Source organism: Mastomys coucha, unplaced genomic scaffold (genome assembly GCF_008632895.1).
Source record: "Mastomys coucha isolate ucsf_1 unplaced genomic scaffold, UCSF_Mcou_1 pScaffold20, whole genome shotgun sequence".
NCBI classification, from domain to species: Eukaryota; Metazoa; Chordata; class Mammalia; order Rodentia; family Muridae; genus Mastomys; species Mastomys coucha.
This window is the reverse complement of record NW_022196903.1, coordinates 143,548,655-143,572,997: the sequence shown is the minus strand read 5'-3', so window position 1 is coordinate 143,572,997 and position 24,343 is coordinate 143,548,655. Positions and strand designations below refer to the sequence as shown.

The following is a 24,343-nucleotide window of genomic DNA, read 5'->3' as shown; positions in this document are numbered from 1 at the left end:
TTTCCCACAATTCACCCATTTCTAAAGTTTCATTCAAAGAATCCTACTTCTTCACTTTGTTCCTCTGGAAGGTTTAGGTTCCTTTTCTATTTTGAAACAAATTCTCATTAGGTCTTTAAAAAGGATGGAAGACAACCATTTTCCATATGACATCTTAGTTATCATCAATGCTTCATTATTCAAAGTCATACAATGTACTGTAAAGTACATAAACTAAACTAAAAAGTATATAATATAAAGTATATAAATATAAAGTATATTAAACTAAAGTTAATATACTTTTCCCTTGCAAAGCACTGTAGAAAAGTTCATCACAAACACACATTTCACAGTAGACTAAAGTATCAGCTTTCTCTAGGAGTCCTACAACAGCATCAAAGCTATAATTTTTAAACCAATATCAAAATGCTAATAGAAACAGAAAAAAAATTAACAAACATGCAGCACTCATGTTGAAGGATTGTTAACAAGTCTGAGTCTAGCCTGGGCCACAAAGCAAAATCTTGTGCCATTAACTAATTAATTAATTAACTTACGATGCATTGGGCAAATAAAATTATAAGAATAAATATTGACCAAGAGCTATAATAAATTATAGAAATAATTTTATTTCTATAGTTCTAGCTTTTTTCCCTCAAAGCAATTTCTAAAACTTTTATGAATCTAAATATTATAAACTCCTTTGTCAGTAAACTTTTATTATATACAGTGGGGACTTCTTGCAAAGAGTCTGATCCATACAAAAGAATCATCTGCTCAGAACATAAATTTATATGTAAGAAAAACAAATAAGTTTATTCACAATAACATAGACCTAGAGTTCCAGCTACTCAAGAATTGAAGGAGAAAAATTCCTTTAGCTCAAATGTATAATCTAGAATGGGCATCAAAGCAAAAAGTATAAAATTTTAATTTTACAAAAAGATTCATATCAATGGAAATCAAGTGTACCCCCACATACACACAAAATCAAAATGGCATATTCAGCATTTACCACTATCTTCCTTCTTGATGTTTGGCATAAATTCAGGTTTCTCATTGGTAAATAATTAAAAGCAGCTGCAGTATGAGTCATGGTAAACAGACTTAGAGCATCTTAGAGTACTCACAGTGCAGTTCCCACAGGCACAGTGAAGATGCCCAGACAGGTCATCAGATCACTTCCCTGTAGTCAGATGCTCTTGTTTTGTTTTTACTGAATTTGTGAGGTGCAGAAAATTTTAATTGTACTAAAATCACATAGACCAGTGCTTTTCTCTGTTGAAATCAGTAAATTCCACTTAAAAACAATAGCTAAGAAAACTTAATTATATTTTAAAAGCTAGTGATGAAAAATTAGAGTTTTGACAGAATCTGTGACTTATTTTTAAATTTTAAAATGTACTGAAAACATAATCATTCATATATGTTGTTATGATAATCAGTTGCCTTGTATTTATATATATAAAATAAATGCCTTTTTATAACTTCCAATAATTACATATTTCAATAAAACAAAAAAATCAGCTATTTATATTTTTCAGAATTAGTACACAACATGGCATTAAACATACTAGTAAAAAGTAGAATTTTATTTGATGTATATTGCTTTCTATAATTAAAATCATATGGACCAACCCTTACATATTTAATATAGCATGTTACTCTAGACAAATAGAAAACTTTAGTTCAACATTTCTATACCAACAAGGCTGTTAATTTTGTATCAAAAAGGAGTGAGTAGGGACTGAAGCCTGGAGAGATGGCTCAGCAGTTAAGGATACTTGTTTTTACAAAGGACCTCGGTTCAATTCCCAACATCCTTACAGCAATTCATAACCATCCACAACTCCAATTCCAGGAGATCCAATACTATTGTCTGACCTTCACAGACATCAGATAAGCACATGGCACACAGTCATACATGTAAGCAAAACATCACACACACAAAATAAATCTAAAAAGAAATTTAAATAGAACCTTCTATAAATACTTTGTTAGTATCTTTGCACATTTCTTCAAATGATAAAAGTATTCCTAAGTTCATTTTTGGTTCTACTTGTTCTAACTTCTGAGTAAAACTGGTTTGAAAGTATCTTTATTTTTACTCTCCCCTCTAAAGCTATAGCAAAATTGATAAAACAAAACAAAACAAAACAAAACACTTCAATGCCAACAAGAGTATAAATACCAATCACAACAAACAGTTAAAAAGTAAAGACAGAGAGTGACCTGAGAAAGTAAAGTAACTTAATTAATTATACTATTCTAAGATTAATTGAAATATTATAAACTCACTATCAATTAATGTTTGCTTTTGTCATTGATAAAATGTTTATAAATGGGTAATCTTGGAATGATGAATAACTCCCTAAAAAAGGGGGTAGGCTCTATTTCTGACTCTTCTAGGAAGCTGGAATTTCAGAACTAGAATAACTTGCCTAGAAAATCCTCTGTAGAAGACATGAAAACACCCAAGGAATAGCATTTTTAAAAATCTGAAGCCAAAAGTCACAAGACATAACTGTAAGCAGGCTGTATACCTGATGCCTGTATAGATAGCAGATTGCATGCAGCTGAAATTCCTTAGAGGCCTAAGAGAGAAAGACATCAATCATGAGCATGGCAGAAAAACGGAATTAGGAAAAAGACCTTATGTATGTGACTACAAGGCCTAGTAAGGGAATCCACTCAGTTTATGGAGGGGAGTAATAAAGCCAAACACTGAAGTTTCAGAGATAGAAGTCTGTATGTATACTTATGGGCTTTGCCACTTCATAAAAGGCATGAATGAAATGAGAATCAAGTCTGAATTTGGGCTGTAATTAAGCATATCTCTGCTTCTTTACCCAGTGTAAAAAGAAGTCCTCCATTTTAAATGCTCCTTAGAACCAGGAGTGGAAGCATATACCTGTTACCTCAACATTCAGGAAGCTGACACAGAAAGATAAAGGGTTAGGAGCAACCTAGGCTACAAAGTGAGAGTATCTCCAAAACAAAAGTAAAATAAATACTCTCCATTCTATTGCAGATATATTAATTACCTCACCCAATATACAATTACCACAATCTTTTAAATAATAGTATTATCACTATGAAAAGTATTTTATCACCCCAATTTTAGTCAAATTAACACACTGGGAAATAAGGAAGCAAAGATTTATATTCTTTAAATATTCAACTTATCATATCAGATTTTAAACACAGGGTAGGAAGAAAAACAATTTACTTCAAAATTTATACTATCTATTTTAAGAGGGAATCACTAATTTTCTGTCAGTTTCAACTTTAGTTAATACTGAATCATAAATATATCAATAACACAAAGCTTTTACTTTGTATTGTGAAATTCATCTAGAAATTGACTTTGCAATGTATTTAAAATATGATTAAGATCTTGGAATTGTTTCTGGAAAAAGCAGCATCCAGGCTTGGTGCAAATGGGTTTCTCCGCAGAATTGCTTTATTATTTGATACACACAGCCTGGTTTCTATAAAGACACATGCAGATGGCTGTGTTGGTTCCCTGCAGACTTCACAGCAGGCCAGGGAGAAAAGATCCACAGAAAAGACAAGAATGAAACTCACTCAGCCCAATTTTGTCGTAATCAGCACTGGACCAGGACTTCCAGAGTCTGGCTCAGATCATTTTACTTCAACCATATTTAAGCACAGCACAATTTTGAAAACAGGGATTTTCTGATAACAATGAACTCAAGTCAAAGTACACAATTTAAGACATGTTTGCATTGAGATTCCTTACAAAGTATATCCGGCTTCTTTCACAAAATGGGTACTATTTACTCAAAGATAATGCCCAAGCTTTAGGCTCTAGGGAGCTTAACTGTGATAAATATAATGCCTGTGGGTGTTAAGATTGCCCAGGACCTAAGATTACACAGAAGTCATTTAGGTTGTTGTAAAGTACAAGTGATATCACTCATAAGGATGGTTTTATGGCCTAGAAGCAATGCTCAGGACTTAGGTGTAAAGGGTCTAGGATAAGTAAAAACAAATTCTGGGAAATACAGGCAGAGCCTATCTCATCAGACAACAAAGGATCACTGGATTGTAAAACTGTATCATTCCTAGCATTCCAAGAAGGGTAGCTAAACACCTCATTTCACCGAAGAGATAAGCTGTGTGTTTAACTTTTCTGGCTTCTCTAATGCATATCTGTGTGCACAAAGTCTTTTTGCCCTCTACAGATGGCTTTACACAGAAAACTGCTAAGCAAAGTCTCTTCCTTGTGGGGAATGAGCCCTCTAAAAAGGGTATATCCTTATAGATTTATTTATGTTTCAGAGACCTTTACAAAACTATGTAATACAATGTTCTTTTTAGTTAATATCTTATATTCCCCAAATGTGTCCTACTTTACATAGGAAAAAAAAAGTCAGGTGTGGTGGTGTAGGCCTTTAATCCTAGCACTCAGGAGGCAGAAGCAGATGGATCTTTGTGAGTTCAAAATCAGCCTGGTCTACATATCAAGTCCCAAACCAACAAGGTTACATAATGAAACCCTGTCTAAGAGAGATGTAAAGGGAAAAGAAAATAAAGGAGCTCCCCTCTGTCAAAAGAGGGAGTGAGAGGAGGGATAGCTAACGCTAGAGAAATTTTAAAAGGCATATCGAAACCTATTATTAAAGAACTTAATTGGAGTTACCTTACAAAGAGTATAATGCTCCTCCCAGAGCCATATGTTGTAAAATAAAGTCCAGTGTCAGATGAAGGCTATCTTCCCTCAAGTAGTTGATACCAAAGACCCCAAAATAATACAGGCTATTCCTTTTCCCAACAGAGCTCTGAGGCCCTCTTGGTGAAGGCACCACATCAAGTTGTTACTGACCTCAAAGTTTCCCTCTGCTGGCTAGCTTTTATAGCACCAGAAAGTGCTCTGCATGCTACTAGGTGAAAAAGTCATCAATATTCTTGCCCAGGTGTGAACTGTGTGAGATAGAATAACAACCGGAGTGGCAAGATATGTATATGGGTATAACAGTGCCACAAATCTGGGTTTAAGGCCTGCTCTGTGGGAGAAAAAACATGCCTGGTACTGTAAATCTGGCCAGGAACTCATGACTAGGGTGAGCTCACAGACCTCATCAAAGAAGTTTCTTTGATCAGTGGACAGTGGTTACTTCAGAAACTCACACTGGTCAAAGTGAAGAGAAAGTGTGTGTGGAGTGCTCAGCCACAAATGGGACATCTATATCACACACACACACACACACACACACACACACACACACACACAAGACTCAGGAATCATCTAGGAAGAGGGGACAGAAAGATTCTAAGAGCCAGAGGTTGGAAAGGACTGGAGTGGAACAGTATCTTCTAGACATGGGAGGACTGTTACACTCCTGAATTCATAGCAGCTGAGATTGTCTGCACAAGACAGGTACAAGGTCAACCATGGAGGGCATGGATATTCACAAGTTCTAATCCCTAGTTAAGGAGCTATTAATAGTTGGTAGCTTCTAGGGGAGAGAGTTAGTTTTCTTGAACAGTATGGCTCCTGGTCAACCATGCTCCAGTGGATGGCTCAGCAGCCCTAGTATATAGCAACACAAACTAAACTTGGTAAGTACTTTTTAAAAAGGACACTGAGCTAGGGAAGGAAGTGGGAGGTAGATCCAAGAACTATTAGGGGGAGGAATGGTTGGGAAATATGATAAAAATACATTGTATACAAGTATGTTTTCAAAAAACCAAAAATATTTGTTAAAACTGATCAATTTTGAGAGGGGTAAGTTAGAAAAAAATAAAATATGATATATGAAAATATTTAAAGGGGGAGGCAAATGTAATAAGCTCTCAGATTTTTATTTTTTATTTTTTAGATTTTTCAAGACAGGGTTTCTCTGTTTAGCCTGGCTGTCCTGGAACTCACTCTGTAGACCAGGCTGGCCTCGAACTCAGAAATCCACCTGCCTCTGCCTCCCAGGTGCTGGGATTAAAGGTGTGCGCCACCACCACTCGGCAAGCTCTTAGATCTTAATAGGCCCACACTGGCCTTAGCACAACTGATTCTATGATGGAAACACCATTCCCACCATAAAACTAAGCACATAAACAGAATCACCCATCAAATCAAAAACAAAGACATAATCCATCAAAGTCCATAGTTTTGCAAAGGTTTCTAAATGTACTAACCTTGCTCTTTGGCTTCTGTAGTTCAACTTCTGGCTAATTATTCTTGTTAACTGAAGTATGTCATCTCAAAATATGGTTTCTATGCTTAAAAGTTCACCCTGAGAAAGGTGCCAGGGTATACTGGGACCCCAAACACCCAGTATAATTGCCATTTATAAAGACTTTTATTTGCTTATACCCATGTCCTAACAGTCTTCTTGAGTGGATACTCCACAACGGGATTACTACACACATGGTGGTACATGCCTGCAATCATATCATTCAGACGTGTGGAACAGAAGGATCACAAGTTCTAAGCCAGACTCGGCCTTATAATGAGACTCGGTCTCATTAAAAAAGAAAACAGGTGGCCATTGGGGGAATTGCCAAAATGAAGTTCAATCCCTTCATGACTTCTGACTGAAGCAAGATCCGCAAATGGCATTTCAATGCACCTTCTCACATTAGGAGGAAGATCATATCTTCCCCTCTTTCCAAAGAGCTGAGACAGAAGTATAATGTTCGGTCTATGCCCATTCAAAAGGATGATAAAGTTCAGGTTGTTCGAGGACACTACAAAGGCCAGCAGATTGGCAAGGTGGTCCAAATGTACAGGAAGAAATACGTCATCTACACTGAACGAGTCCAGCAATAGAAGGCTAATGGCACAACTGTCCATGTGGGCATCCACCCCAGCAAGGTGGTTATCACCAGGTTAAAGCTGGACAAGGACCTTAAGAAGATCCTGGAGAGGAAAGCCAAGTCCCAACAAGTAGAAAAGGAGAAGGGCAAATATAAGGAAGAAACAATGGAGAAGATGCAGGCGTAGAGACATCTCATGCATGGCTTTCATTAAAGACTGCTTAAGTAAAAAAAAGAAAAAAAAAAACAGAATGCTGTGTGAACCAAGAAACAGCATATTCTCCCCAGTAATAAGTGAACCCCAGTGAAATATTCAATGAATATTTTATGTCCAAGCTTCAGTCATAGTAGCAGAAGGTACTGGATTGAGTGAGCTTCTAAAAAGATTTCTGGCACATCAGCCTTGGAGGAGCAGCTATTTTTATCTATCAGTCCACCCAGCTACCAGGTTCCTGTATAAATCTGAAAACTACTTAGAACCAGCAAGCAACCTCCTGCCTGTGTTTTTGTTTTGTTTTATCACTTTTTTCCCTTTTTCTTTTTCTTTTTTCTTTCTTCATTTGTTGTTGTTGCTGCTGCTGCTGCTGCTGATGATGATAATAATGATGATAATGATAATGACAATGATAATGATAATGATGGTAATGGTGGTTTTTCTGAGTTAGGGCATCTCAACAGAGCTTTGGCTGACCTGGAACTTGTTAGTAGACAATGCTGGACTTGGACTCATGGAAATCCACCTACGTCTGCTTCCCAAGTGCTGAGATTAATGAGCTACCCCACACACCTAGCTCTGCCTGAATTTTAATATTGCCGTCATAGATTCCTACTTCTTTGGTCCATCCACCAGACAGGACATCTTGGAGTAAAGAAAAGGTAATCAAATCTAAACAAGTCAAAGCTTAATCAAGCATGTAAATTAGAATCTAATTTTCTCACCTAACAAAGAAGTTCATCCTCTTCTACACTGGTCCTACCCTTCTTGGCTTTAAGCATTTTCATTAAAACTGTAACTTAGCCCTAGTAACAATCATGACCGTGTCTATTTAGCTGTCACAGAGTTGACAAGAACTGAAGTCAAATAGAGGAGACTCTCACCAGGGCTTTCTATTCTTGTATACTCATGCCCTCTCTGTATGTTGTGCTGTGTCTCTCTCATCAGTGCCACATGCAATCTGACCTCTGTATAATATGAATCAATGAATTCAATGGGTTCTGAAGAAGGGACTACTATCCTCAACTATTCTTTCATCTAATTAAAGTGATGATCAATGTTCATAAAATTACAGCTACTCCAAGAAAAGTACAGTTTATTTGAAGGGACATAACTGTTGTTTTATTCATACTGGTAGAAATAACTTCTCATTTCTCCTTTATGGTTATAAAACAAAGTAAAACAGTCTATAATCACAAAATCATATGAATATAAAATAATCCAGCTTGAGTACACTGTAGTTGTCTTCAGACACACCAGAAGAGGGCATCAGATCTCATTACAGATGGTTGTGAGCCACCATGTTGTTCCTGGGAATTGAACTCAGTACCTCTGGAAGAGCAGACAGTGCTCTTAACCACTGAGCCATCTCTCCAGCCCTATAGATCTTTTTAATAACTACTGTTCTATGCAAATATAATCAGTTAATGTATTCCTTCCTTTTTAAAAAACTCAACTCTTCTGTGTCTCCTTAATCAGTTCCATGCCATGTAAAAATGCAGTAAAGTAAAAGGTTAAAAAATGTATTTTTATTATATTAATAACAGGTAGAAATAAAACTATCTTCAATCCCATTGACATAAAAATACAAAATGGTTAGTATATATTATATATGTTTTATATATATTAGTGTATATATTATATATTAAGCATTTTGTATATACATTCAGCATTATTACTGAATTATTGTATTATTATATGTATACATATAATAATATGTATATATTTATGTTCTACATTTTGGTGGAGGGAGGGAATTCAAGACAGGGTTTCTCTGTATAGCTGTCCTGGAAATCACTCTGTAGACAGGCTGGCCTCAAACTCAGAAACCCACCTGTCTCTGCCTCCCAGGTGCTGGGATTAAAGGTGTGCACCACCACTGCCTAGCTATGTTCTACATTTTTTAAAACCCATAAAACCCATATTTAAAAAAAAAAAAGTAAGGGCTGGCTCAGCGGGTAAGAGCACTGACTACTCTTCCAAAGGTCCTGAGTTCAAATCTCAGCAACCCCATGTTGGCTCACAACTACCCATAGTGAGATCTTACGCCCTCTTCTGGTGTGTCAGAAGACAGCTACAGTGTACTTATGTATAATAATAAATAAATCTTTGGGCCAGAATGAGCAGGGATTGAGCAAGAGGAGTTGACCGGAGTCAGCAGGGCTGACCAGAGCAAGCAGAGGTCCTAAAATTCAATTCCCAACAACCACATGAAGGCTCACAACCATCTGTATAGCGACAGTGTACTCAAATACGTAAAATAAATAAATACATCTTTAAAAAAAAAAAAAAAGTAAGACCCAGCATGCTGGTGCATGCCACTAATCTGACAGAGCAGGTAAACAAGATACCTGTGAGTTCAAGGCTAGCCTGATCTACATGGTGAGTTCTAGACTAGCTGGGAATACATAGAGAACCTGACTCAAAGGAAGAAGGAAAGAAAGAAAGAAAGAAAGAAAGAAAGAAAGAAAGAAAGAAAGAAAGAAAGAAAGAAAGAAAGAAAGAGAGAAAGAGAGAAAGAAAGAAAGAAGGAGAAAAACATGAGGATTTGGGTAAATGAAAGTAAATTCTACATTTTTGAATCAGAAGATTTTATTCCATTTAGAATTTCAATAACAAATGATTTATAATTTCACATATTAAAAATATGTGAGATGACTCAATGGTTAAGAGCATTTGTTCCTCTTGAAAAGAATTCGTGTTTGATTTCCAGCACCCATATGGTGGCTCATAAGTGTCTATAACTCCAGTCCCAAGATAATACCCTCTCTGACTTCAGCAAGCACCAGGCATACACGTGGTGCACATACATATATGCAGGCAAAACACTCATAAAACAATAATTTAAAATTTTTAAAAACAAAAATTTGAAAATAACTAGATAATTATATTTAAAACAAGAAAAATAAAATCGTTGTTATTTTAAAATTTTCTATCAGAATCATTGCTTTTAAATATGATACTCTACAATAAATAAATCATTGGAGCAGAGAAAATCTAGGAAAAGATGTGAATATAGACAGACATGGTAAGTCATCAAATTTCATTTTTTTTTTCTTTTTTCTTTTTTTGGTTTTTCGAGACAGGGTTTCTCTGTGTAGCTCTGGCTGTCCTGGAACTCACTCTGTAGACCAGGCTGGCCTAGAACTCAGAAATCTGCCTGCCTCTGCCTCCAAGTGCTGGGATTAAAGGTGTGCGCCAGCAAGTCATCAAATTTCAAATGGTAGGATATTTAATTATGATATAATTGGTTATTCAATTATAAGAAAATAAACCATAATTTCATAAAATAAAGCATAATTTACAGTAAATTTAACTAGAAAATACAATTCAAGAGTTTTACATTTAATTTAACTCCTGTCATAAAATAGAAAATAGATTGGAAATAAAAAATTAAATTCATTTGACTGTATAATTATTGTACATTTTATATTAAAACATTTAAAAATTTAAAGGTATAGAAAGCAAAGCTATTTTCAAGACAAGCAAGGGAATAATGATCTCTTGATATTGAGACAATTTGTAAAATAAATAATTCCTGAAGATTCATATCCATTTATCCAATCATTATTTATTTCAAGTAAATGTAAAACTATGCAAGTTCTTAAGAAATTTTAAGTAAATTTATCTGGTAATTATATATATTTACATACTTTTTCTGAGTGGAAAACTACAGTGAAGTCCATAACAAAGAACTTCTATGAAGTCATAGGGGAAACAAAGAACAACCAAAAGAAAAAAATGTGATGATGCATTTTTATTTATGCCATAAACAAGATTAAAATATGTTCAGAATGTGAAGGCTCTGTGGGAATAAGTACACTAGACTTCTGTTTTCTGTTTTCATATGAAAATAGTCTCTGGACGTTTTGGTTAAGACTTGTAGAATAAACAGTTCCTGAAAATTTTATATTCATTTATCCCATCAATATTTATTTCAAGTAAGTATATAAAAGTATGTAAGTTCTTAGGACACTTTAGGTAAATACATCTGTTAACTACATACATTTGAATAATTTTTTTCCAAGAAGAAAATTACAGTGGCATCCAAGCTTGATACTCCATATAGGAGAAAAAAAATCAAGTTTGGGTTGAAGAAGTGTTATCTTTGGATATGTTATAATCTATCTTTGAGCTATTGTATTTGTGGGAAAACAAACAAAATTAAAGAAAAATTAAACTTTATGTGAGCATAACCAACAGGCTTTTTTTTCTCTCTTCTCCAACCCCCAAGAAATCATTTACTAGGTAACTCACCCAAACTGAAATTCTATCAGTTGAGAGCTAAATGGACAAAAGCTTTAGCAGTACATATGGAGATGGCTACCAGGTAGGTTGTCACGGTATAGTTTTAAGGAATCCAAGTAAAAATTTAGGTATAACTGGGAGTCATGGTAGATGACAGTCACCTAAAGCTAAGCTATCAGAGAAGGATAGATGGCTGGACAACTGAGAACTGAACAGGGTGAACTCAAGCATTTTAGACTACTGGTATTTGTGACATACGCTGTCTATCAAAATGGGGATGGTTTAACAACTTAAAAATACCTACTCAAAGAAAAGAAGCTGAATCAAGGATGACTTAGACTATGCACAGTATGGAATGGAAACCAATGTAATTAATGTTGAGATTGCTAAGTACCTCAAGAGCAAAGATTTCCTGTATCCTATTTATCAGTGAATCCTGATGCTGGAGCTGGGCCTGCCACAGGATAAGCACAAAAGAAATGAATGGGTCCTACCCACGTTAGAGCCTTCTGCAAACTAATCATTCACCAAAGCCCTGAAGGATGAATATATCTTATTTCCCAGCAAGAATAAGAGGAATTTGTTACACCTTTAGAAGATGAAATGGTATAGGAAAGACTGGTATAAAAGTAAACTATCTACTGCCTCTCACAAATTCAGCTCCTGTAACTTCAGTTAACTAGGGTACCTCACTAGCCATGTGCTTCTTTCTTTCTGGATAGCTGATCATTCTATACTTATCATTTACACAGTTAAAAGCCACCAAGCAATGTGTGTATTAGTACTGACAGTGTACTAAACAGAGCTGCAATGTATTAAGCTCCCCCTACTCAGGAGGACATTAAATTTCGGCCATCAGTAAGCAGACATCTTTATCTTGATTTTTTTTCCTTAGAGGGAAATTTCTCATTATTTATCTATTTTAGGAATAAATGTTAATAATTATATATATATATATATGTATGTATGCATGTATATGTGTTTGTGTGTCTGTATAACCCTAATCCTAACCCTGATATACATATATATAATATATACATATATATATATATATATATACATACACACACACACACACACACACACACACACACATACACATACACACAGAAACAAAAAGGGAAAAATGATAGAAAAAAGATATTCCAAGCAAATGAATCTAAGAAGTAAGCTGATTTAGCTTTTTTTTTTCCCGAGACAGGGTTTCTCCGTATAGCCCTGGTTGTCCTGGAACTCACTCAATAGACCAGGCTAGCCTTGAACTCAGAAATCCACCTGCCTCTGCCTCCCAAGTGCTGGGATTAAAGGTGTGTGCCACCACTGCCCAACGACAATGAAATTCTTAACATTTATTCACCACATAGGCACCCAACTGTGTCAAAGAAACACTACTACAGCTTAAATCACATATTGACTCTCACACACTGATAGTGGTAGGGAGACTTCAACACTCCACTCTCACCAACAGATAGACAAAAACTGAACAGAGAGCTAACTGACATTATAAACCAAATGGACCTAGCAGATATGTACAGAACATGTCATCCAAACACAAAAGAATATACTTTCTTCTCAGCATCCCTTAGAAAAGCAAGTCTCAACAGATACAAGAAAATGGAAATAACTCATTAACAGACCACCACAGATTAAAGCTGGATATCAATAACAAGAGAAAGCTCAGAAACTCATGAAAACTGACTCTCTACTGAATAAAAGATAAAAGTTCAAGATAGAACTTAAAGACTTTCTAGAATTGATTAGAAAGGAATGCACAACATATGTGCTTATACATCCCAAACTTAGGGGATACAATGAAAGCATTTCTAAGAGGCAAGTTCATAGCACTAAGTGCCTAACAAACAAACAAACAAACAAATATCTCATACTAGCAACATAACAGAATACCTGAAATCTCTAGAACAAAACAAAAAATGCAAAAAAAAATTAATGAAATGAAGAATTGGTTATTTCAGAAAAATCAATAAGATTGACAAACCCTTATCCAAATTAAAGAAAAGATAGAGTGAAATGAAAAGGGATATAACAACAAACAAAGAGCAAGTCCAGAGGATAATAAGGACATAGTTGGGCTGGTGAGATGGCTCACCGACTGCTCTTCCAAAGGTCCTGAGTTCAAATCCCAGCAACCACATGGTGGCTTACAACCACCTGTAATGAGATCTGACACACTCTGATGTGTCTGAAGACAGCTACAGTGTACTTATGTATGATAATAAATAAATCTTTAAAAAAAAATAAGGACATAGTTTAAAAATCTGTGCTGTGCTCCACCAAATTGGAAAATATAAAAGAAATGGATAATTTTCTAGATATATACACCAAAGTTCAATCAAAATCAGATGAGTAATTTAAACAGACCTATAATTCCTAGTAAAGTAGAAGCAATCATTAAATCTCTAGACTCCCATCCAACCCCCAAAAAAGCCCATGGAGAGATGGTTTTAGCACAGAACTCTACCAGGCTTTCAAATAAGAGTTCATTCCTATATTACTCAAACTGTTCTATAAACAGAAGGAACACTGCCAAAATCATTTTATGAAGTCATAATTACCCTTATACCCAAACCACATAAAGACCCAACAAAGAAATAAAATTACAGACCATTTCCTTTATGAACATAGATGCAAAAACACTCAACAAAATACTTGCAAACTGAATCCAAAAACACATAAAAAAGACTATCTGCTATGTTCAAGTAGGTTTCATGCCAGAAGCAGAGATGGTTCAACATACATAAATAAAAAATCCACCATATAAACAAACCAAAAGATCAAAACTTCATGATCATCTCATTAGATCAAAAAAATAAATAAATAAAAAATAAAATAAAAATAAAAATAAAGCTTCTGACAAAATCTAACATCCTTTCATGATAAAAGTCCCTGAGAGATACAAGGGACATACCTAAACATGATAAAGACAGTATATAGCAAGTCTATAGTCAACATCAAATAGAGATAAATCCAAAGAAATTCCACAAAAATCAGGAATAAAACAAGGTTTTCCACTCTCTCCATACCTATTCAATATAGGACTTGAAGTCTTAGCTCAAGCAATAAGACAACTGAATGATATCAAGGGGATACAAATTGGAAAGAAAAATTCAAAGTATCTTTATTTGCAGATTATATTATATACATAAGTAAGATGGAAAATTCCATCAGGAAACTTCCCAGGGCTGATAAACATGTTCAGCAAAGTAGCTGGATACAAAATTAACTCACAAAAATCAGTAGAATTCTTATACACAGATGATAAATAATTAGAGAAAGAAATCAAAGAAACAACACCTTTCACAATAGCCTCAAATAATATAAAATATATTGGGGGTAACTCAACTAAGTGAGAGAAATACTTGTATAATAAAAACTTCAAGTCATTGAAGAAGACATCAGAAGAACTGATTATTAGAAACAAATCAGAAATTCTATAAAACCAATTAATCTAAACAGCATTATTCCATGAAAGTTCATCTTCATGTTGATCTGCAGGAAATTTGCTCATAGGGTTGGCTAATACCTAGGAATCAATTATAACAGACTATAGGCAGAAAGGATCTTTCATTGTCTAATCATACTGTGTCAGAAAAATGAGGATACAGCAATGAAATGCATGAGAAGGTACATCAGCAGCCAGAAGCAATGCTGGGGCAAAGCTCCTGGAGCCATGCCTTTCCAGGATTCACCCATCATAGCTGTGCAAAATGGTGGGTCATCTCCAGGAAGCTCACTTGCCCACTGCAGCTCCTCCTGCAAGGCATTCACTATTCACCTCCTATAAACACAAATCCATGAGTTGTATAAAAATTCTGTAACCTCTAAAGAACAAAGTATGATACAAGAAAATGAGCAAATGATGTTTCTATAGAAATAAAAAACCAAATCTTTCTATAAGTAATATTTAGGCTCTATCCCAAGATTTTATTCATAAGTCATTTAGACTTTTTTATTTATTGAGTTTATATCACACACTATTCCAGAAAGCATTAGAGGCAACTTATAAAGAGCAAATACAATAAAAGAGAAATAATAAACCAAGAGGAACAGATAAAAGAAAGATTCCAATCTTGAAAATTAAAACAATTCATGTGATAAAAATACTGACAATTGGCTCCTGTGACCTAAAATTCATTTTGCTTCTTGGATTTCCCCCCAATAATCAGATTATTTCCTACAGTGTTAATAGATTTTTCATCTTTAGGAGTCTTTAAAGAATCATCTGTCGCTGGGCTATGGTGGCACATGCCTTTGATCCCAGCACTTGGGAGGCAGAGGCACACAGATTTCTAAGTTCGAGGCCAGCCTGGGTCTACAGGCTGAGTGAGTTCCAGGATAGCAAGGGCTACACAGAGAAACCCTACCTCAAATCCCTTAGAAACCTGTTTGTTTTCTAATGAGAGACAGAAAGGGGGTGGATTCGGATAAGAGGGGAGGTAGGGAGGAACTGGGAGAAGAGTGAGAGGGTATGTTATGTGAAATCTATTTTCAATAAAAAGGAAGATTAAGCAAAATGAAATCTACCAATCAAACATACTTCTAGAAGTATTGTAGTTTCTGCTATAAAGTATGTTCATTTAGATACTTTTCCTTCTTCAAGACAGTGTTATCAGAAGTTGTGGATGTCCATTCCCTAATTTCAGTGGTATTGGAGGCAATGACGAAAAGCACCCATCACCTAATGCATATTGTAGCAGACATGGAGTAGTTAGGGAACCAGCATCAGTATATGTTGGCATCAGGGCTTCCGAAACCCGTGACATCACATAGGCAGGATTCACAGACCTGTTGCCAAGGCAACAGCCACCATATTCCCAGAATCCATTGGGTTCACCTCCCACCTTTACCTGTGACTACCACATCTCCATCCATATCTATATGGAGAACGCCCCTCCCATCTCTCTCCCTCTCTCTTTCTGTCACCACCCCATGTCTCTCTCTTGTCCAATAAAACCTCTTACTTGTGGAACTGTTTGGGCCTCATGTGTGCTGTGTCCAGACGCAAGCTGCTATTCTAACGCATCATTTGGTGCCGAAACCCTGGTTCTGTCAACAAGATCACAGCCACGTGGACCGGCCACACTACAAACTGGCAACTGCAGCTGCCGCAAGTTCACTTTCACAGCCCCCTCAGCTGGTGGCTATGAGAATCACAGAGTTGCTGAGCCATATTAACTGCTACCACGTGAGCTGTGGCCCTCTGGTGTATCTTGTGGGGCTGGCTTCTGCCCAGGCCCACACCTACACATTCAGTTTCACATTTCTATTTACCAGTCTGCTATAATTCTCGCACAGACACCAGCATAATAATTGGTAGGATCAATCAAAGGGAGGGCCTCTAATTTTCCAGATAGGGCCTGGCCAGCTTTTTCTAGGGACTAAGGGGTTGGCATTTTACAGCCACTACTGTATCTATCTTCGCTCCAATCTCTCCCTGTGCTCTTCTTGTTCCCCAGCCCAACTTCCCCATCCCAACTTCTTTTAGCCATGAAATCTATACAACCTCTGCTAGATGATGCTACAATGCTAGATCCAGCTAATGAACCACCTCCTTTTCACCACAGACCTAAACTGCTGCCTCAATTTCTCCTCACCAGTATACCCAAGAGCCTGCTAGCTCTACCTCTCCAGACCCCTCCCCTTCTTCTGTGCCAGCTGTAGGTCGCTGCAAACACCCCCACTGGCAGCTACCTTCACTCCTCATGTCACCTGCTCTAAGGCCATAGTCAAACCCCCAAGTCCTTCCTCCCCAGAGACACCTGACCCAGCAATGATCCTTCCTCTAAGGGAAGTTGCTGGGGTAGATGGCCTTCTCAGAGCACATGATCCTTTCTTACTTAGTGAACTTTCTCAAGTAGAAAGTAGTCTGGGTTCCTATACTTCTAACTCTTCCAAGTTTATTAAAGAGTTCCAGTATATCACTCAATCTTATAGCTTGACTTCCCATGATGTTCACATGATTCTTACTAATAATTTACTTCCTGATGAACACAGATGAGTTTGAGAAGAGGCAAGAGTGCATGTAGATGGAATTCACTAAACAGACAGTACATACCCAATTGGCTCTGAGATAGTGCTGGACCAGGATCCCTGGTGGAATTATAATTCCACAGGTGGTAGTTTAGCCAGAGACAGGCTTATTACATGCTTTCTGACCAGTCTTAGAAAAGCAGCCTTACAGCCAGTAAATTTTGAAAAACTCCAAGATTGTCCAGGACAAGCAGGAAAATCCATCTCAATTTTTAGAACACCTTACAAAGGCTATATTACAGCATACCAATCTGTACCCTGAAAACCCAGAAGGTAAACAACTTCTGATGACCTACTTCTTCTCCCAGAGCTACCTAACATATGAGCTAAACTTAAAAAACTGAAAAGGGGACCCCTAACTTCACAGGCAGAAGTCTTAGCTCTGGCCTTCAAAGTGTACTATGGGAGAGATGACAACATCCGCAAATAAAAATACTATATGCTGTCAAAGGCTGTCTTACCAGCCCCAGCCACTGCACCAGACTCATGGTCTTCTAAGACTCAGAGACCACCAGATTACCTGCTACAAATTGGTCAAAAAGGTCATTGGGCAAAAGCCTGCCCTAACTTCTACAAGCCAAGGGGCCATGCCTTGGGTGCCATCGAGAGGACACTGGGCTGTCAATTGCCCTCATGTTACCCAGAACAGGGGGTCATCACTCCCAGATAACCCTCCAACTGATCTCCTAGGCTTGGCTATAACCAACTGAGGAGGCTCGAACTCCCCTGACCCGACTACTACCATCACTAGCAGGGAGAGCCCCAGGTAGATAGATACCACAGTATGTGAGTGGCCCATCTCCTTCCTTTTGGACACTGGAGCCACTTACTCAGTCCTGACAGAGTTTTGGGGACCCACTTCTCCTCATTTTCCTATTGTCAGGGTAGGAGGAAAATCTTACTTCCCTCAGCAGATCCTACCTACGAACCTATTCTCAAACCTATTACCAAGCCCTTTCAAAAGTTTCAACAGGCTCTCCTTAAGGCCCCAGCTTTACATCACTTTTTCCCTCTATGTAACTGAAAAAGAGGGATTTGCCCTTGGAGTCTTTTAGGTCATCAACTGGAACCCTCTTTTGCACCTGTAGAATACTTATCAAAAAAAATAGACCTAACCATCCAGAGATGGACACCTTGTATCTGTACCTTAGCAGCCGCTGAACTCCTTATTCGAGAGTCAAAAAAACTAACCTTTGGGTCACCTATAACTGTCTCCCCTTTTCATAACTTGTCACAACTCCAAATTATAAAGGCTTACAAACTCTACCTCCCTCCAGGGTTCTTTCTCTTTAGGTAGCTCTAATAGAAGATTCCACCTCACAGTCCAATCATTCCTGCCTCTTAATATTTGCAATCTTCTTCCTTGACCTAATACTGACTACTCCCTATCTCACTCCTGCACTGAAACTTTAGAGGAACTATTACCTCATCCTTCACACATTCAGGAGGGCACATTGCCTCAGGCCCTCATCCTCTGGCATTTTCACATTCCTTACTGCCATGCACACTTGCGTGATGGCGGTATTTGGGGCGAAAACTTCAAGGAAAGTCAGTCTCTTGCCTCCGCATTGACGCCTGGCACCCCAAACTCAGAGGTGGCTCAGATATGTCTTCGTACTTGTGTGCTAGGAACTCACCAAGATATCATTTCTTCACAGCTAACAAAAGAAAATTCGGACTTTGTTTTCTGACCTTCATCAATGTTCTAACTTCTTAGTCAAACCCTGGCTTGGAATGTTAAGTCATTCATACTAATAGCCTCCAGCATTGTAAGGCATAAAAGCTTACAGAATAAGCAAACTATCCCAGGGCAAGATCAGGTGAAATCCTCATTCTTAGTTAACTTAGGCAAGCCATATTAGATTTGCAGCTGAATCACTCCTAGGAACTAGCCTAGCAGGTGTTTCCTGGGGCTAGCTCCCACTGGCCCAGAAAAGCAACTTGGTTGAAAAACTTATCTGGGCCTACCCAGTCTGTAACCATAGCAACAAGCTGAAGAGGAGCTGTTATCTGCTTTTTAGAAGCCAGGTGATTCTGGTCAGAGCTAAGCTTCCTTTCAGATTGTAATCCTTGTTTAGTTCCTGCTAAATTAACATGTATTTACTTTGTTGCCTGACTCATTGTGTTCTTAACATAGAGCTATGTACTTGTACTTTGTTTTGATGTATTTTGATCATTGTATCATCTGACTTTTTCAAACCTTTCTGTATGGACTATTTAAACCTGACTCTATATTTGAAAAATACACTCAGATTTTACACCACCCGTGTGTAGTCTGTCAAAGCCGAATCCCGTGCCCACCTGGCCAGAATCTCTTGTCCCGCGGAACAGAGACCCCGCGAGGCACCTTACCACCCTCAATCTTCAGGTAAGGTAGAAAGAACTAACCACACTTTAAAAACCACTCTTGTTGCTGGGCGGTGGTGGCACACGCCTTTAATCCCAGCACTTGGGAGGCAGAGGCAGGCAGATTTCTGAGTTTGAGGCCAGCCTGGTCTACAGAGTGAGTTCCAGGACAGCCAGGGCTATACAGAGAAACCCTGTCTCAAAAAAACAAAAAACCCCACTAAAACCACTCTTGTTAAGCTGTCACAGGAATTTCACCTTGATTGGGTAAAACTCCTACCTCTGGCCCTTTTCAGGTTATGAGCTCTCCCCAGGCGACCTCTCCTCATCTCTCCCCTTGTATGGACATCCAGTTCTAACTCCTGGTCTTTCACCTAAATGCTCTCCCCTCCCAGACCATCTACTTACCCTATTACTTTGCCACCTCCATTTTCTCCTATGGAACTTTGCTGACCACCATCTTCTGTGGCCACACACTGTCTCCTGTCCACCGCCTGTCAACATTGGAGACCAAGTCCCTCTATCCTCTACAGGTCATCAGCCCTCACCACTCTCCCCTAAATGGCAGGGCCCTTTTAAGGTAATTCTCGTGACCCCTATAGCTGCTAAACTCGAGGGACTCTCTCAGTGGATCCATCTGTCTCACCTCAAACCTTTCATTCCTCTACCTAAAAATGATTCTTCTTCATACACATCGACCCTAAGAGGACAGTGTGCTCTGTTAAGCTCTGGAGGACATCGAGACTGCCCACCTGTCCCCAATCCCAGAAAATGAGACTCCAATCCAGCAGCCAAGCTCGACCTTACTGGATTAGACATGGGTTTCTCGTCCTCCTCCTGCTGATCACTTCCATCCAGGGTAGCCCTTACATCTGGAGATTCGAGGTTCAAGAAACCCCCACAGATAACAAAGTCTTTCCCAATAGGGTCAGGAAAATGCTCCAGATGCCAGGAACCGATCCAAATTGCTATCATTCCTGTATGTGTAATCCCATCTAAATATTATGATCTCTATACTTGCTTTCTCTTTGACCAGACAAAAGATTATTGTAGAAAATGGTCAGACAAATATGGGGGCCACCCATATTAGTCTTGTTGGATACATATGCTAGGCTCATGGACCAATCATTTCTTCTATCAACACCACAAGACACTTTTTTTTCTACATACAAGACCCATGGGATTCCAGGTGGGAGACAGGAGTTGTTGATCTATTCTTTGGCAGCCATGGTGCTTCAGAATAGACGGGGGCTAGATGTCCTGACAACTAAAGAAGGTAGACTTTGCCTGTTCCTCCAAGAAGAATGCTGTTTCTACGACAGCCAATCCAGGATAGTAAGAAATAAAATCCAGGAGCTACAGTTAGACATAAAAAATTTCAGGGAGTGTGAGACCTCCAGTTTTGGGATTTTTAAAAATCCTATATGGAAGTGGATACTCCCTTTTGTAATGCCTCTCCTAAGTCATCGTCCTGGTGTTATTATTTGCTCCCTGCCTCTTTAATCTTGTTTCTACATTTCTTCAACGACAAATACAAAAAATTTCTAACCAAACTATTAATCAGCTCCTGTAACAGGATTACCAGCCGCTGCCCATAGAAGAGCTGCTGTCCACAGAGGAACCTGATGTGAGCATTTACCAAGTAGATCCCGATGGTGAAAATCAGCTATCCCACACTGACAAAACCCCTAGACAGCAGGAAGTAGCTTAAGAGACATAACGCCCTTATTCCCTTTTCACCATTAGTTTCCCCTCTCTTTTTCTTTCCTTCTCTTTATAATAACAAGAAGGGAGGTATGTTGGCATCAGGCCTCTGAAGCCCGTGACATCACAAACCTGTTGCCAAGGCAACAGCCACCATATTCCCAGAATCCAATGGGCTCATCTCCCACCTTTACCTGTGACCACCACGTCACCACCCATACACATATATATATATATACATATATATGTATAAATATATAGGCATTCCCATCTCTCTCTCTCTTTCCCTTTTCTCTTTCTGCCACCACCCCCATCTTTCTCTCTCCCAGTAAAACCTTTTACACGTGGAACTATTTGAGCCTAGTGTGTGCTGTGTCCAGACTCGAGCTGCCATTCTAACACATTAGTATATGCAATGCCCTAGTCACAGCAGCTTTGTCACTATGGGTAGGATAACTTAATGTGAACAAAATTTCAAGGTAAAGATATAAGTTCATTTTTTGAAATTTTATACAGTGCCTTCTATTTATTCTTGATCCTATATATCCTAGGCAATAGTAATACAATAACAAAATACATACATCCTCTCATGACAAGAACCTACAGTCTAATTGGACAAACAGAAATAAACAAATTAATTATAAATATTCAATTTATTACTAAATTATTCATAAATATTCAATTTATTGCTACATCGCCAATTCCTCTTAAATTTCTGCCTGCTTTTATTTCATCTTATTCCATGAGCAGTATAAACCCTAACCCTAACCCTAAACTATTCAGAATTTCTGTAGTTCATTCCTTACTGAAATCCTAGTATAGTATATTGACTTTCTTCCTAAAACTAAAGTAACTTAGTATCCGAAGTTTAAGGCATCAAATAAAAATATTAAGATTAGTCATGATGACAGTGCAAAGTATCAAGAAGATCTCTGTCCAATTACCAGCCAACAATTACAGTAAGCACAAAAAGAAAAAAAGGGGGGGTCTCTGGGCTGGTGTCCTGAGCAGACCTTGGGCACAAGCTCTGCAGCCAGTCCCACAACACCCAGAGGAAGCTCCATCCACTCTCAGGCGCTCTGACACTCTCAGGATCAGAGGTGAGGAGGACCCAACATCTGACCCAACACTGGGAGTAACTGGGACCTGCGGGACCAGGCACACAGGAACTCTGCCAGCAGAGTGGCTCGGGTTCCTTCCGGTCTCTCTGGGCTGGTGTCCTGAGCAAACTTGGGTGCAAGCTCTGCACCCTGTCCCACAGCACCCAGAGGAAGCTGCTGCACTCCCAGGTGCTCTAACAAGCTCAGAGTCACAGGATCCCAGAATCACAGGGTCACAGAGACTGCCTGACTCTGAGGAGTTCTGATACAACCAGGATCACAGGAAGGACTGACTCCAGTCAGATTTAGCAAGGGCAGGGAGCACTAGAGATAACCAGATGGCAGGAGACAAGCGTAAGAAAATAAATAACACAAACCAAGGTTACTTGGCATCATCAGAACACAATTCTCCCACCATAGCAAGTCCTAGACACACCATCACACCGGAAATGCAAGATTCAGATCAAAAATCACTTATCATGATGATGATACAGGACCTTAAGAAAAACATAAATTGCACCCTCAAAGAAATACAGGAAAACACAGATAAACAGCTAGAAGCTCTTAAAGAGGAAACACAAAAATCCATTAAAGAACTACAGGAAAACACAATCAAATAGGTGAAGGAAATGAACCAAACCATCCAGAATCTAAAAATGGAAATAGAAACAATAAAGAAATCAGAAAGAGAGACAACCCTGGAGATACAAAATCTAGGAAAGAAATCAGGAGTCATAGATGCAAGCATCACCAACAGAATACAAGAGATAGAAGAGAGGATCTCAGGGGCAGAAGACACCATAGAAAACATTGACACAACAGTCAAAGAAAATGCAAAAAGCAAAAAGCTCCTAACCCAAAACATCCAGGAAATCCAGGACGCACTGAGAAGACCAAACCTAAGGATAATAGGTATAGAAGAGAGTGAAGACTCCCAATGTAATGGGCCTGTAAATATCTTCAACAAAATTATAGAAGAAAACTTCCCTAACCTAAAGAAAGAGATGCCCATGAACATACAAGAAGCCTACAGAACTTCAAATAGACTGGACCAGAAAAGAAATTCCTCCCATCACACAATAATAAAAACTCCAAATGCACTAAACAAAGAATTTTAAAAGCAGTAAGGGAAAAAAGGCAAGTAACATATAAAGGCAGGCCTATCAGAATTACTGCAGACTTCTCACCAGAGACTGAAAGCTAGAAGATCCTGGGCAGATGTCATACAGACCCTACAAGTACACAAATGCCAGCCCAAGCTACTATATCCAGCAAAACTCTCAATTACCATAGTTGGAGAAAACAAGATATTCCATGACAAAACAAAATTTACACAATATCTTTCCACAAATCCAGCCCTACAAAGAATAATAGATGGAAAACATCAACATAAAGAGCTAAACCACACCCTAGAAGAAGCAAGAAGGTAATCTTTCAACAAATCCACACAAATCTAATTCCACATCTTACAACAAAAACAACAGGAAGTAACAATTACTTTTTTCTTAATATCTTAATATGAAAATTAATATTACCAACATATCCTAATCAATTGAAATCCAAAAATATGAGGAATTAGAAATTTGTTAATTGTCATCCAATGGTCTCTCTAATTTGGTAATTGGAGAAATAGGTCCAACATTGTACAATTTATATACACTTTCAGCTTGTTTGTTTGTGACAGTATCTTGCTATGTACAACATAAGGGTCTTGAAATCTTGCTTATATCTCAGCCTCACTAGTAGTATTATTGTTTATTTCATATTTTTACACTATACTATGGTTTTCAGAACAGCTTATATATTTCAAAAGTATTTATAAACCCAAAAGAAACATAGACAATTAGCTTGGGATGTGGCTTGTAAGAGAACAACAAAGAGTGAGACTGAATGGTTTGCTTGATGTTTTTAACTCTTTTATCAA

General features: G+C 37.9%; 1 protein-coding gene, 1 long non-coding RNA gene and 1 pseudogene across 8 annotated transcripts in view; 1 reads left to right on the top strand and 2 right to left on the bottom strand.

The window, feature by feature from the left end:
- The window catches only part of Bicd1 (BICD cargo adaptor 1), a 178,871-nt gene that overhangs the window by 108,122 nt on the left and 46,406 nt on the right, over positions 1–24,343 (bottom strand). The gene's annotated exons all lie outside the window — the stretch shown is intronic.
- Positions 6,509–6,946, top strand: LOC116098467 (annotated as a pseudogene).
- LOC116099844 lies at positions 10,716–15,921 on the bottom strand. Its single transcript, XR_004122402.1, has 3 exons — positions 15,777–15,921; positions 14,843–15,017; positions 10,716–10,833 (listed from the first exon to the last, which is right to left on the bottom strand). It is a non-coding gene; the product is annotated as an uncharacterized LOC116099844 (long non-coding RNA).